A 14,985-nucleotide genomic window follows, 5' to 3' on the forward strand; every position below is an offset into this window, starting at 1 on the left:
GTCCTTTGTGTTTCCATAAAAATTGTGAAATTTTTTGTTCTAATTCTATGAAAAACACCATTGGTAGTTTGATAGAGATTGCATTGAATCTGTAGATTGCTTTGGGTAGTAGAGTCATTTACACAATATTGATTCTTCCAATCCAAGAACATGGTATATCTCTCCATCTGCTGGTATCATCTTTAATTTCTTTCATCAGTGTCTTATGGTTTTCTGCATATAGGTCTTTTATCTCCTTAGGTAGGTTTTTTCCTAGGTATTTTATTCTTTTTGTTTCAATGGTAAATGAGAGTGTTTCCTTAATTTCTCTTTCAGATTTTTCATCATTAGTGCATAGGAATTCAGGAGATTTCTGTGCATTAATTTTGTATCCTGCTACTCTACCAAATTCATTGATTAGCTCTAGTCATTTTCTGGTAGCATTTTTAGGATTCTCTATGTATAGTATCATGTCATCTGCAAGCAATGACAGTTTTACTTCTTTTCTGATTTGGATTCCTTTTATTTCTTTTTCTTCTCTGATTGCTGTGGCTAAAACTATGTTGAATAATAGTGGTGAGAGTGGGCAACCTTGTCTTGTTTCTGATCTTAGTGGAAATGGTTTCAGTTTTTCACCATTGGGAATGATGTTGGCTGTGGGTTTGTCATATATGGGCTTTATTATGTTGAGGTAAGTTCCCTCTATACCTACTTTCTGGAGGGTTTTTATCATAAATGCGTGTTGAATTTTGTCAAAAGCTTTTTCTGCATCTATTGAGATGACCATATGGTTTTTCTCCTTCAATTTGTTAATATGGTGTATCACGTTAATTGATTTGCATATATTGAGGAATCCTTGCACTCCTGGGATAAACCCTACTTGATCATGGTGTATGATCCTTTTAATGTGCTGTTGGATTCTGTTTGCCAGTATTTTGTTGAGGATTTTTGCCTCTATGTTCATCAGTGATATTGGCCTGTAGTTTTCCTTTTTTGTGACAAATTTGTCTGGTTTTGGTATCAGGGTGATGGTGGCCTTGTTGAATGAGTTTGGGAATATTCCTCCCTCTGCAGTATTTTGGAGGAGTTTGAGAAGGATGGGTGTTAGCTCTTCTCTAAATTTTTGATAGAAATCACCTATGAAGCCATCTGGTCCTGGGCTTTTGTTTGCTGGAAGATTTTTAATCACAGTTTCAATTTCAGTGCTTGTGATGGTCTGTTTATATTTTCTGTTTCTTCCTGGTTCGGTCTCAGAAGGTTGTGCTTTTCTAAGAATTTGTCCATTTCTTTCAGGTTGTCCATTTTATTGGCATATAGTTGCCTGTAGTAATCTCTGCTAATCCTTTGTATTTCTGCAGTGTCAGTTGTTACTTCTCCTTTTTCATTTCTAATTATGTTGATTTGAGTCTTCTCAAATCAGTGGTTTGAGAAGAGTCTTGATTTGAGTCTTCTCCCTTTTTTTCTTGATGAGTCTGGCTAATGGTTTATCAATTTTGTTTATCTTCTCAAAGAACCAGCTTTTAGTTTTTTTGATCTTGCTATTGTTTCCTTCATTTCTTTTTCACTTATTTCTTTCTTCTTTACAACTTAAAAATATTTATTGATTCATTTATAATAACAGTAATCAACCTATTACGTGTCAGCATAAATCACGTTTTTAACAGAAAATATCTATATTTTCCAAAACAAGAGAAAATATGTGAGAAGAGTGGCATTGTTTTATACTAAGTTCTTTTTAAATAAATTTACATCACATTTTTTTATTCAAACAGAAAGTCACAAAATTTATAATCATCCTCATCAGTTCACTCAGCCCCATGTAATTAATTTTTTTTTCATTTTGATCTTTTGTTAGCACTTTTATGAATTCATCAGTTTTCCATTAGAGTTCTGAAAATGCTTATTCATTCAGTTCAGCAGTATAGTCAGTTACCAGAAACCTGTACTTGTCAGAGTCTTTTCCATGAATTCCTTGAAGATGAAACCCTTTTATGGGAACATTTTTGCAAAAGCATCATAGTACACCCAGAACTGTCTGTAAATGACAAAAGGCATAAAAATGACCATGGTTAAAAATTTGATGAAAGTCCATAATAATGCAATTGATAAGGAAATTTAGTTATTTCTGAGATATACATTTTAAAGTAATAACTAGAATTATGACTTATAACATTATACCAGAACATATAAGATTTTTAGGAATTTCATGTAATGTCTGAAACATTCATATTAACATATTTCCATACAAATAACCCAAAGAAAGTTTAGTTTTATTTTTAATTTTTGAATTTTATTTTTTATACAGCAGATTCTTATTAGTCATCAACTTTATACACATCAGTGTATACAAGTCAATCCCAATCACCCAATTCAACACACCACCATCCCCACCCCCTGCAGCTTTCCCCCCTTGGTGTCCATACGTTTGTTCTCTACATCTGTGTCTCAACTTCTGCCCTGCAAACCGGTTCATCTGTACCGTTTCTCTAGGTTCCACATACATGTGTTAATATACGATATTTGTTTTTCTCTTTCTGACTTACTTCACTCTGTATGACAGTCTCTAGATCCATCCACATCTCAAAAAATGACTCAATTTCGTTCCTTTATATGGCTTAGTAATATTCCATTGTATACATGTACCACAACTTCTTTATCCATTCGTCTGTCAATGGGCATTTAGGTTGCTTCCATGACCTGACTATTGTAAATAATGCTGCAATGAACATTGGGGTGCATGTGTCTTCTGAGATATGGTTTTCTCTGGGTATATGCCCAGCAGTGGGATTGCTGGATCATATGGTAATTCTATTTTTAGTTTTTTAAGGAACGCCCATACTGTTCTCTATAGTGGCTGTATCAATTTACATTCCCACCAACAGTGCAAGAGGGTTCCCTTTTCCCCACACCCTCTCCAGCATTTGTTGTTTGTAGATTTTCTGATGAAGCCCATTCTAACTGGTGTGAGGTGATACCTCATTGTAGTTTTGATTTGTATTTCTCTCATAATTAGTGATGTTGAGCAGCTTTTCATGTGCTTCTTAGCCATCTGTATGTCTTCTTTGGAGAAGTGTCTATTTAGGTCTTCTGCCCATTGTTGGATTGGGTTGTTTGTTTCTTTAATATTGAGCTGCATATATATTTTGGAGATTAATCCTTTGTCTGTTGATTCATTTGCAAATATTTTCTCCCATTCTGAGGGTTGTCTTTTCGTCTTGTTTCTGGTTTTGTTTGCTGTGCCAAAGGTTTGAAGTTTCATTAGGTCCCATTTGTTTATTTTTGTTTTTATTTCCATTACTCTAGGAGGTGGATCAAAAAAGATCTTGCTGTGATTTATGTCAGAGAGTGTTCTTCCTATGTTTTCCTCTAAGAGTTTTATAGTGTCCGGTCTTACATTTAGGTCTCGAATCCATTTTGAGTTTCTTTTTGTGTATGGTGTTAGGGAGTGTTCTAATTCCATTCTTTTACATGTAGCTGTCCAGTTTTCCCAGCACCACTTATTGAATAGACTGTCTTTTCTCCATTGTATATCTTTGCCTCCTTTTTCATAGATTAGTTGACCATAGGTGCGTGGGTTTATCTCTGGGCTTTCTATCTTGTTCCATTGACCTATGTTTCTGTTTCTGTGCCAGTACCATATTGTCTTGATTACTGTAGCTTTGTAGTATAGTCTGAAGTCAGGGAGTCTGATTCCTCCAGCTCCGTTTTTTCCCCTCAAGACTACTTTGGCTATTCGGGGTCTTTTGTGTCTCCATACAAATTTTAAGATTTTTTGTTCTAGCTCCGTAAACAATGCCATTGGTAATTTGATAGGGATTGCATTGAATCTGTAGATTGCTTTGGGTAGTAGAGTCATTTTCACAATATTGATTCTTCCAATCCAAGAACATGGTATATATCTCTCCATCTGTTGGTATCATCTTTAATTTCTTTCATCAGTGTATTATAGTTTTCTGCATAGAGGTCTTTTGTCTCCTAAGGTAGGTTTATTTCTAGGTATTTAATTCTTTTTGTTGCAATGGTAAATGGGAGTGTTTCCTTAATTTCTCGTTCAGATTTTTAATCATTAGTGTACAGGAATGCAAGAGATTTCTTTGCATTAATTTTGTATCCTGCAACTTTACCAAATTCATTGATTAGCTCTAGTAGTTTTTTGGTGGCATCGATAGGATTCTCTATGTATAGTATCATGTCATCAGCAAACAGTGACAGTTTTACTTCTTCTTTTCCAATTTGTATTCCTTTTATTTCTTTTTCTTCTCTGATTGCCGTGGCTGGGACTTCCAAAACTATGTTGAATAATAGTGGTGGGAATGGGCAACCTTGTGTTGTTCCTAATCTTAGAGGAAATGCTTTCAGTTTTTCACCATTAAAATGATGTTTGCTGTGGGTTTGTCATATATGGCCTTTATTAAGTTGAGGTAGGTTCCCTGTATGCCCACTTTCTGGATAGTTTTTATCATAAATGAGTGTTGAATTTTGTCAAAAGCTTTTTCTGCATCTATTGAGATTATCATATGGTTTTTATTCTTCAATTTGTCAATATGGTGTATCACATTGATTGATTTGTGTACATTGAAGAATCCTTGCATCCCTGGGATAAATCCCACTCGCTCATGGTGTATGATCCTTTTAATGTGCTGTTGGATTCTGTTTGCCAGTATTTTGTTGAGGACTTTTGCATCTATATTCATCAGTGATATTGGTCTGCAATTTTCTTTTTTTGTAGTATCTTTGTCTGGTTTGGGTATCACAGTGATGGTGGCCTCATAGAATGAGTTTGGGAATGCTTCGTCCTCTGCAATTTTTTGGAAGAGTTTGAGAAGGATGGGTGTTACCTCTTCTCTACTTGCTTGATAGAATCCACCTGTGAAGCCATCTGGTCCTGGGCTTTTGTTTGTTGGAAGATTTTTAATCACAGTTTCAATTTCATTACGTGTGATTAGTCTGTTCATATTTTCTATTTCTTCCTGCTTCAGTCTTTGAAGGTTATACCTTTCTAAGAATTTGTCCATTTCTTCCAGGTTGTCCATTTTGTTGGCATAGAGTTGCTTGTAGTAGTCTCTTAGGATGCTTTGTATTTCTGTGGTGTCTGTTGTAACTTCTCCTTTTTCATTTCTAATTTTATTTGAGTCCTCTCCCTCTTTTTCTTGAAGAGTCTGGCTAATGGTCTATCAATTTTTTTTATCTTCTCAGAGAACCAGCTTTTAGTTTTATTCATCTTTGCTATTGTTTTCTTTGTTTCTATTTCATTTATTTCTGCTCTGATCTTTATGATTTCTTTCCTTCTGGTAACTTTGGGTTTTGTTTGTTCTTCTTTCTCTAGTTCCTTTAGGTGTAAGGTTAGATTCTTCATTTGAGATTTTTTTTTGTTTCTTGCGGTAGGCTGGTATCGCTATAAACTTCCCTCTTAGAACTGCTTTTGCTGCATCCCATAGGTTTTGGATCATTGTGTTTTCATTGTCATTCGTCTCTAGGTAATTTTTGATTTCCTCTATGATTTCTTCAGTGATCTGTTGGTTATTTAGTAATGTATTGTTTAGGCTCCATGTGTTTCTGTTTTTTACGTATTTTCCCCTGTATTTAATTTCTAATCTCATAGCGTTGTGGTCAGAAAAGATGCTTGATATGATTTCAAGTTACTTAAATTTACTGAGGCTTGATTTGAGACCCAAGATGTAATCTATCCTAGAGAATGTTCTGTGCGCACTTGAGAAGAAAGTGTAATCTGCTGTTTTTGGATGGAATGTCCTATAAATATCAATTAAATCTACCTGGTCTATTGTGTCATTTAAAGGTTGTGTTTTCTTCTTTATTTTCATTTTGGATGATCTGTCCATTCGTGTAAGTGAGGTGTTAAATTCCCCCACTATTATCGTGTTGCTGTCGATTTCCTCCTTTATAGCTGTTAGCAGTTGCCTTATGTATTGAGGTGCTCCTCTGTTGGGTGCATATATATTTATATTTGTTATATCTGCTTCTTGCATTGATCCCTTGATCATTATGTAGTGTCCTTCCTTGTCTCTTGTAACATTCTTTATTTTAAAGTCTATTTTATCTGATATGAGTATAGCTACTCCAGCTTTCTTTTGATTTCCATTTGCATGAAATACCTTTTTCCATCCCCTCACTTTCTGTCTGTATGTGTCCTTAGGTCTGTAGTGGGTCTCTTGTAGACAGCATATAGGTGGGTCTTGTTTTTGTATCTATTCAGCAAGCCTGTGTTGTTTGGTTGGGGCATTTAATCCATTGATGTTTAAGGTAATTATCTATATGTATGTTCCTATGACCATTTTCCTATTTGTTTTGGGTTTGTTTTGTAGGTCCTTTTCTTCTCTAGTGTTTCCCACTTAGAGAATTTCCTTTAGCATTTGTTGTAGAGCTGGTTTGGTGGTGCTGAATTCTCTTAGCTTTTGCTTGTCTGGAAAGCTTTTGATTTCTCCATTGAATCTGAATGAGATCCTTTCTGGGTAGAGTAATCTTGATTGTAGGTTCTTCCCTTTCATCACTTTAAGTGCATCATGCCACTCACTTCTGGCTTGTAGAGTTTCTGCTGAGAAATCAGCTGTTAACCTTATGGGAGTTCCCTTGTATATTATTTGTCATTTTTCCCTTGATGCTTTCAATAATTTTTCTTTGTCTTTAATTTTTGCCAATTTGATTACTATGTGTCTTGGCATGTTTCTCCTTGGGTTTATCCTGTATGGGACTTGCTGCACTTCCTGAACTTGGATGGCTATTTCCATTCCCATGTTAGGGAATTTTTCGACTATAATCTCTTCAAATATTTTCTTGGGTCCTTTCTCTCTCTCTTCCCCTTCTGGGACCAGTATAATGTGAATGTTGTTGCGTTTAATGTTGTCCCAGAAGTCTCCTAGGTTGTCTTCATTTCTTTTCATCCTTTTTTCTTTATTCTGTTTTGCAGCAGTGAATTCCACCATCTGTCTTCCAAGTCACTTATCCGTTCTTCTGCCTCAGTTATTCTGCTATTGATTCCTTCTGGTGTATTTTTCATTTTAGTTATTGTATTGTTCATCTCTGTTTGTTCGTTCTTTAATTCTTCTAGGTTTTTGTTAAACATTTCTTGCATCTTCTCGATCTTTGCCTCCATTCTTTTTCCGAGGTCCTGGATCATCTTCACTACCATTATTCTGAATTCTTTTTCTGGAATGTTGCCTATCTCCGCTTCATTTTGTTGTTTTTCTGGGGTTTTATCTTGTTCCTTCATCTGGTACATAGCTCTCTGCCTTTTCATCTTGTCTATCTTTCTGTGAATGTAGTTTTTGTTCCACAGGCTGTAGGATTATAGTTCTTCTTGGTTGTGCCCTCTGCTGGATGAGGCTCTTTTAGAGGCTTGTGTAAGTTTCCTGATGGGAGGGACTGGTGGTGGGTAGAGCAGACTGTTGCTCTGGTGGGCAGAGCTCAGTAAAAGTTTAATCCATTGACTGTTGATGGGTGGGGCTGGGTTCGCTCCTTGTTTGTTGTTTGGCGTAAGGCAACCCAACACTGGAGCCTACCCGGGCTCTTTGGTGGGGCTAATGACAGACTCTGGGAGGGTTCTCACCAAGGAGTACTTCCCAGAACTTCTGCTGCCAGTGTCCTTGTCCCCACGGTGAGCCACAGCCACCCCCCACCTCTGCAGGAGACCCTCGAACACCAGCAGGTAGGTCTGGCTCAGTCTCCCCCCGGGGTCACTGCTCCTTCCCCTGGGTCCTAATGCACACACTACTTTGTGTGTGCCCTCCAAGAGTGGAGTCTCTTTTTCCCCCAGTCCTGTCGAAGTCCTGCAATCAAATCCCACTAGGGTTGAAAGTCTGATCCTCTATGAATTCCTCCTCCCGTTGCCAGACCCCCAGGTTGGGAAGCCTGACGTGGGGCTCAGAACCTTCACTCCAGTGGGTGGACTTCTGTGGTATAAGTGTTCTCCAGTTTGTTAGTCACCCACCCAGCAGTTATGGGATTTGATTTTACTGTGATTGCACCCCTCCTACCATCTCATTGTCGCTTCTCCTTTGTCTTTGGATGTAGGGTATCTTTTTTGGTGAGTTCCAGTGTCTTCCTATCGATGACTATCCAGCAGGTAGTTGTGATTCTGGTGTTCTCACAAGATGGAGTGAGAGCACGTCCTTCTACTCTGCCATCTTCTTTTTCATTTATTTCTGATTTGATCTTTATGATTTCTTTCTTCTGCTAACTTTGGGTTTTTTTCTTCCTCTTTCTCCAATTGCTTTAGGTGTAAGCTTAGGTTGTTTATTTGAGATGTTTCTGGTTTCTTGAGGTAGTATTATATTGCTATAAACTTCCCTCCTAGCACTGCTCTTGCTACATCCCATAGGTTTTGGGTCATCGTATTTTCATTGTCATTTGTTTCTAGGTATTTTTTAATTTCCTCTTTGATCTCTTCAGTGATCTCTTGGTTATTTAATGTGTATCATTTAGCCTCCATATGTTTGTATTTTTTACAGTTTTTTTCCTGTAATTGATATCTAGTCTCATAGCACTGTTGTTGGAAAAGACACTTGATACAATTTCAATTTTCTTAAATTTACCAGGGCTTGATTTGTGACCCAAGATATGATCCATCCTGGGGAATGTTACATGAGCTCTTGAGAAGAAAGTGTATTGTTGTTTTTGGATGGAATGTCCTATAAATATCAATTAAGTCCATCTTGTCTAATGTGTGCTTTAAAGCTTGTGTTTCCTTATTTATTTTCATTTTGGATGATCTGTCCATTGGTGAAAGTGGGGTGTTAAAATCCCCTAGTATGATTGTGTTACTGTCGATTTCCCCTTTTATGGCTGTTAACATTGGCATTATGTATTGAGGTGCTCCTAAGTTGGGTACATAAATATTTACAATTGTTATATCTTCTTCTTAGATTGATCTCTTGATCATTATGTAGTGTCCTTCTTTGTCTCTTGTAGTAGACTTTAAAGTCTATTTTGTCTGATATGAGAATTGCTACTCCAGCTTTATTTTGATTTCCATTTGCATGGAATATCTTTTTCCATCCCCTTACTTTCAGTCTGTATGTGTCCCTAGGTCTGAAGTGGGTCTCTTGTAGACAGCATATATATGGGTCTTGCTTTTGTATCCTTTCAGCCAGTCTGTGTCTTTTGGTTGGAGCATTTAATCCATTTACATTTAAGGTAATTATATGTGTGTTCCTATTACCATTTTCTCAATTGTTTTGGGTTTGTTTTTGTAAGTCTTTTCCTTCTGTTGTGTTTTCTGCCTAGAGAAGTTCCTTTAGCATTTGTTGTAAAGCTGGTTGGGTGGTACTGAATTCTCTTAACTTTTTCTTGTCTGTAAAGGTTTTAATTTCTCCATCAAATCTGAATTAGATCCTTGCTGGGTAGAGTAATCTTGTTTGTAGATTTTCCCCTTTCATCAGTTTAAATATGTCCTGCCACTCCCATCTGGCTTGCAGAGTTTCTTCTGAAAGGTCAGCTGTTAACCTTATTGGGATTCCCTTGTATGTTATTTGTTGCTTTTCCCTTGCTGTTTTAATATTTTTTCTTTGTATTTAATTTTTGATAGTTTAATTAATATGTGTTTTGCCATGTTTCTCTTTGGGATTATCCTGTATGGGGCTCTCTGTGCTTCCTGGACTTATTTCCTTTCCCATGTTAGGGAAGTTTTGACTATAATCTCTTCAAATATTTTCTCAGATCCTTTCTTTTTGTCTTCTTCTTTTGGGACCCCTATAGTTCGATTATTCGTGTGCCTAATGTCCCAGAGGTCTCTGAGACTGTCCTCAATTCTTTTCATTCTTTTTTCTTTATTATGCTCTGCGGTAGTTATTTCCACTATTTTATCTTCCAGGTCACTTATCCGTTCTACTGCCTCAGTTATTCTGCTATTGATTCCTTCTAGAGAATTTTTAATTTCATTTATTGTGTTGTTCATCATTGTTTGTTTCCTCTTTAGTTCTTCTAGGTCCTTGTTAAACGTTTCTTGTACTTCCTCCATTCTATTTCCAAGATTCTGGATCATCTTTACTATCATTATCTGAATTCTTTTTCAGGTAGACTGACTGTTTCCTCTTCATTTGTTTGTTCTGGTGGGTTTTTACCTTGCTACTTCATCTGCTGCATATTTCTCTGTCTTCTCATTTTGTTTAGCTTACTGTGTTTGGGGTCTCCTTTTCACAGGCTGTAGGTTTGTAGTTCCCATTGTTTTTGGTGTCTGCCCCAGTGGGTGAGGTTGGTACAGTGGCTTGTGTGGGCTTCCTGGTGGAGGGGACTGGTGCCTGTGTTCTGGTGGATGAGGCTGGATCTTTTCTTTCTGCTGGGCAGGACTGCATCCCGTGGTGTGTTTTGGGGTGTCTGTGAACTTAGTATGATATTAGGCAGCCTCTCTGCTAATGGGTGGGGTTGTGTTCCTGTCTTGCTAGTTGTTTGGCGTGGGGCATCCAGCACTGGAGCTCGCTGGCCTTTGGGTGGAGCTGGGTCTTAGCATTGAGACGGAGATCTCCAGGAGAGCTCTGGCCAATTGATATTACGTGGGGCCGGGAGGTCTCTGGTGGGCCATAGTCCTGAACTCGGCTCTCCCCTCTCAGAGGCTCAGGCCTGACACCAGGCCAGAGCACCAAGACCCTGTCATCCACCCAGCAGACATCTGCCCTGGAGGATGCCACACAAGCTGCTCACAGGAGGTATCTCACCACAGGCACCGCCCCCCCTCCCCCCCACCAACAAAACTGCCTTTAAAAGGGTGCTGGGGGAGCTGCTGGGTGCTACTGACTACTGTTTACTGCAGGAGCCAGGCACTGGAAAGGCTGCATGTGCTGCAGGAGGCTGCCTGTGTCTCCTGTACTAACTTTTTAGTGTGCTGCCATTTAACTCTCAAGCACTGCAGCGTAATTGGATTTATTTACATTTTTTCAGACCATATTGGGACCTAGAAAATTCTATGGATAAGAGGAATCACCATTTTTTCTAAAGATTATCTCTGTTGAAGGGAGGTTGATAGTGCATTGGCTGTGGGTCAGAATCACACACTCTGTCCCTTACTAACTGAATGACCTTAGAAAGGTTAGTTAACCTCTCCAAGTCTCTGTTTCCTCATGTATAAAATGGACGTAATAGTAGTATTGGCCTCACAGGACTTGTAACATTTTAATTGAAATAATTGTAGGTTCACAAAAAGTTGCAAGAATAGTACTGTGAGGTCTCTTGTATATATCACCTAGCTTACCCCAGTGTTGACATCTTATTTAAATAGTGCATTATCATAACCAGGAAATTGATTGGCACAATACAATTAACTAGCCATTCTTACTCAAGTTTCACAAGTTTTCGCATGCATTCTTTTTGTTGTTGTTGCTAGGGCTTTGTGTATAAATCTATGGTATTTTATCACATGTACAGATTTGTATAGTTACCACTATAATCAATATACAAATGTGTGGATTAAATACAATTACACATTTTAAGTGCTTAGCACGAGACGTAGCATATAGAAGGAACTAATTAAATGTTATTATGATTATTAGAGGAAATCAGATGATCTTGCTGATCAATGCTTTCTCATTTGATGAGGTAATTGGGTGGTTGACATAAATGGTATTTTAGAAGCTAGAAGCAAGGCACTTTCCATTAATCATGCTTTAAATTTTTTTCTGTATTTTATAATGCTTTGACATCTTAGGGCCTTGAGGACCTAGGGATGTGGTGCTTTTCCCAGGATTAGCTAATTCCTAGAGATAGCAAACAACTTGCCTGTGAGGTTGTTTTTGAATAAAAGCCATCCACCCATCTGCCTCTTTTCACCGGACTTCTGATGTAATTTTCCATCCATTCCCCCCGCCCCCAACTCCAACACCTATTCCTTGGCTATAAATCCCTCCTTGTTCTTGTATTTGGAGTTGACTCCCATTTCTTGCCCCTACTGCAATAGTCTTGACAGCTACACCTATAGCAATAGTCCTGAGTAAAGTCTTTCTTACAAGTGTCAGAATAATTTTTTCTTTAACAACCCACAGGCTCAGACTATTCTAGACAACACTAATGTACACTTTCCAGAATTAAGGGACCCTTGTCAGGGTCTACTTCATTGCCTGGGGTAAACAATGAGGGGACCAAATTAAAGGGTATCCAATTTCTCCTAGTTTATCTTTGCTGTTCCTTAGATGAAGAAGAGAAAAAAACACATTCTTAGAGGCAGTAATATTGGTACATGGAAAAACTTCATCAAAGAGTTAAAATAATGACCATAATACCCCAGTAATCATTTTCACTTATGCAATAAAGTTAACTTAAATGAGGATTCTAAGATGGGGTCATACTTTTTAGATAGATGACCTGCCCCCAGAGCCCTGTGCTTTTCCAATGGTAGCACTGAGTCTGGGATCCTCCAGGGCAGGGACGGGGTGGTGAGGAGGAGCCCATAGAATCTGGATGATCAGAACCTAAATATTTTGGCTCCTTGGATATACAACACCTACCAGAAGTTAGTTCTTGCTCCTGGAACCTTTTGAAAGTATCAATGCTTGATTGCCACCTTCTGGTCAAAATGTGCCTTATATTATTTCTGCAAGTCATTAGGTTTCAGTAAAAAGGATTTGACAGAAGTTAAGTCCCTGTCAGACCAGCAATCCCACAGTGGCAACCGATATGGACAGAATATCATATAACTGTTGAGAAACTTTCCAAGGATGTGCATGCATATATATGTTTATTTATATCACACACACAAATGAATACTATTCTGAATCTGTAAGGATATAAAGGCAAATAATTATAACTTAAATTTCTACAAGTGTTTTTTTGTTTGTTTGTTTGTTTAAGTTTAAAGGTGCTTTTGCATTTGGTCATTCTATTAACTTGAGAAGCAAGTAGGAATGGAATGATTTTTAAAGCAATCCCATAAGAAGATAGGGAATTATCAATGCGTCCTTAAATTTCCTTGCAAATGTTTGTCTTACTAATCTTTTTAACTTTTCTAGAATGATTCCATGTATACTTTTTTAATGTAATTTTTAAAAAATTAATTAATTAATTTTTGTCTGTGTTGGGTCTTCGTTGCTGCGCATGAGCTTTCTCTAGTTGCGGCAAGCGGGGGGCTACTCTTTGTTGCGGTGCGCGGTCTTCTCACTGTGGTGGCTCCTCTTGTTGCGGAGCACAGGCTCTAGGCTTGTGAGCTTCAGTAGCTGTGGCACACAGGCTCAGTAGTTGTGGTTTGTGGGCTCAGAGTGCAGGCTCTGTACTTGTGGCACACTGGCTTAGTTGCTCCACGGCATGTGGGTCCTGGACCAGGGCTTGAACCTGTGTCCCTTGCATTGTCAGGTGGATTCTTAACCACTGATCCACCAGGGAAGTCCCTCCATGTGTACTTTTTCATTACCAAGCTCACTTTTGCACTTAAAATATAATTCTGTTTTTTAAAGTGACATGAATTTTATGAAAACATCTGTTGGATAGAAAAGAACTTTAATAATCAACTAACAAATGTATATATGTTAATGTCTTATGTGTCACCTTCAATTGACGATGATGCAAACATGTGGAGAACAGATGGCATACGGTTAAGAGCACTGCCTCTAAAAGCAGATGGTCTGAATTTGAATCCTGGCTCTGACTGTTACTGGCTGTTATCTTTAAACAAGTTACTTAATCTCTGGCCTTTGATTTCCTTATCTGTAAAATGGAGGTGATGTCATCCATAATAGTACCTATCCCACAGGATTGTGATGAAAATTAAACTAGTTAGTATCTGCACAGTGCTTAAAATAGTGCCTAGTACATAAATGAATTGTTTGTGTAAAGCAATTAGAACAGTGTCTGGTACATAGCAAGCACTATGTAAGTATTAACTAAATAAAACAATAATAGAAAATGATTAATATTCACTCCAAACTTACCATGTGCCAGGTTCTAAATTTAGCACTTGGCACACATTATTGTTTTTCATCCTCCTACCATCCTATGTGAAGGATTCTATTATTTAGTTTCCGTTCTACATGGAAACTGAAACACAGAGTGCTTAAGAAACTTGCTGAAAGTCACCCAGCAAGTATGTAGCAGAGCTGAGATTTAGTTAACCTGTTTCCATCTAAACATTGTTATTTTACTACCCCACTTATGTCTCCATTGCATTTAAACCTTTTCACTAATTTATCAAGTTAATTCTGTACTATTTGTCCTCTGGAACCCAAATGAGCTCCTTAAGCACCCAATTTTGTCTTTCTCTTCTAGGTTTTTGGCATATATTCAAATGAGCCTTAATTAGTTCATAACTTTTATATCTAGATATAATTAATGCCAAACAGAATACCATGGCTATGTTTAATAAAATCTGATGATAGTAACAAGATTGTTAGGCTCACAAACATTCTGTCCTTTCCCTTCAGGAGACTGTTTCAACAAATTAATACAATTACTTTGGTGATTAAATATTCATTCATTGTGGTCTCACATTAAATCCTCATGAACTAAAGCAAGGTGAGAAGTAGATATATTTCAATAAAACGATAGGATCGTGGACAGGCCCTTCTTTGAAACAGCAAGAGGGCAAATATGTATTCCTGTCATTCTAATGTTTCCTTCGGTTAATTTTAATTTCCTTTTTTATACTCTTAAATAGTTTTAATTATTACAAGAGAATTGTCAATAACTATTACTCTATCTTGGGGAAAAAAAGGCAGGGAGAGAAGGTGAAGGCTCCTCCGGCATCAAGATGGATTCATTCAAACCCCCACCCCAAGAATAAGTGTAAGATGTTCCCCATACTCACTCCACTGGGGGTCTAGTCCAGACCCCATCAGTCCTCTTCTTCTTCTTTGTGTTCATGAGTTCAATGGTGTCTCGGAGTTGTGGTATGCATTGGGCAGCAAATAGGGGAGAAGGGGTTGTTTGCAAGTCTTCCTAGGCAATCAGTAGGGGAGGTTGCTGGAGGAATGAAGTCCTCATGGACCCCAAAGGAGGACAGTTGTCAGAGTCCCCTAGTGCAGGTAGTAGAGACATTCCCTTGAATGAAAACAAGGCAAACCACAGGTGATGGGT

This window comes from Pseudorca crassidens, chromosome 3, assembly GCF_039906515.1.
Source record: "Pseudorca crassidens isolate mPseCra1 chromosome 3, mPseCra1.hap1, whole genome shotgun sequence".
Taxonomy (NCBI): Eukaryota; Metazoa; Chordata; class Mammalia; order Artiodactyla; family Delphinidae; genus Pseudorca; species Pseudorca crassidens.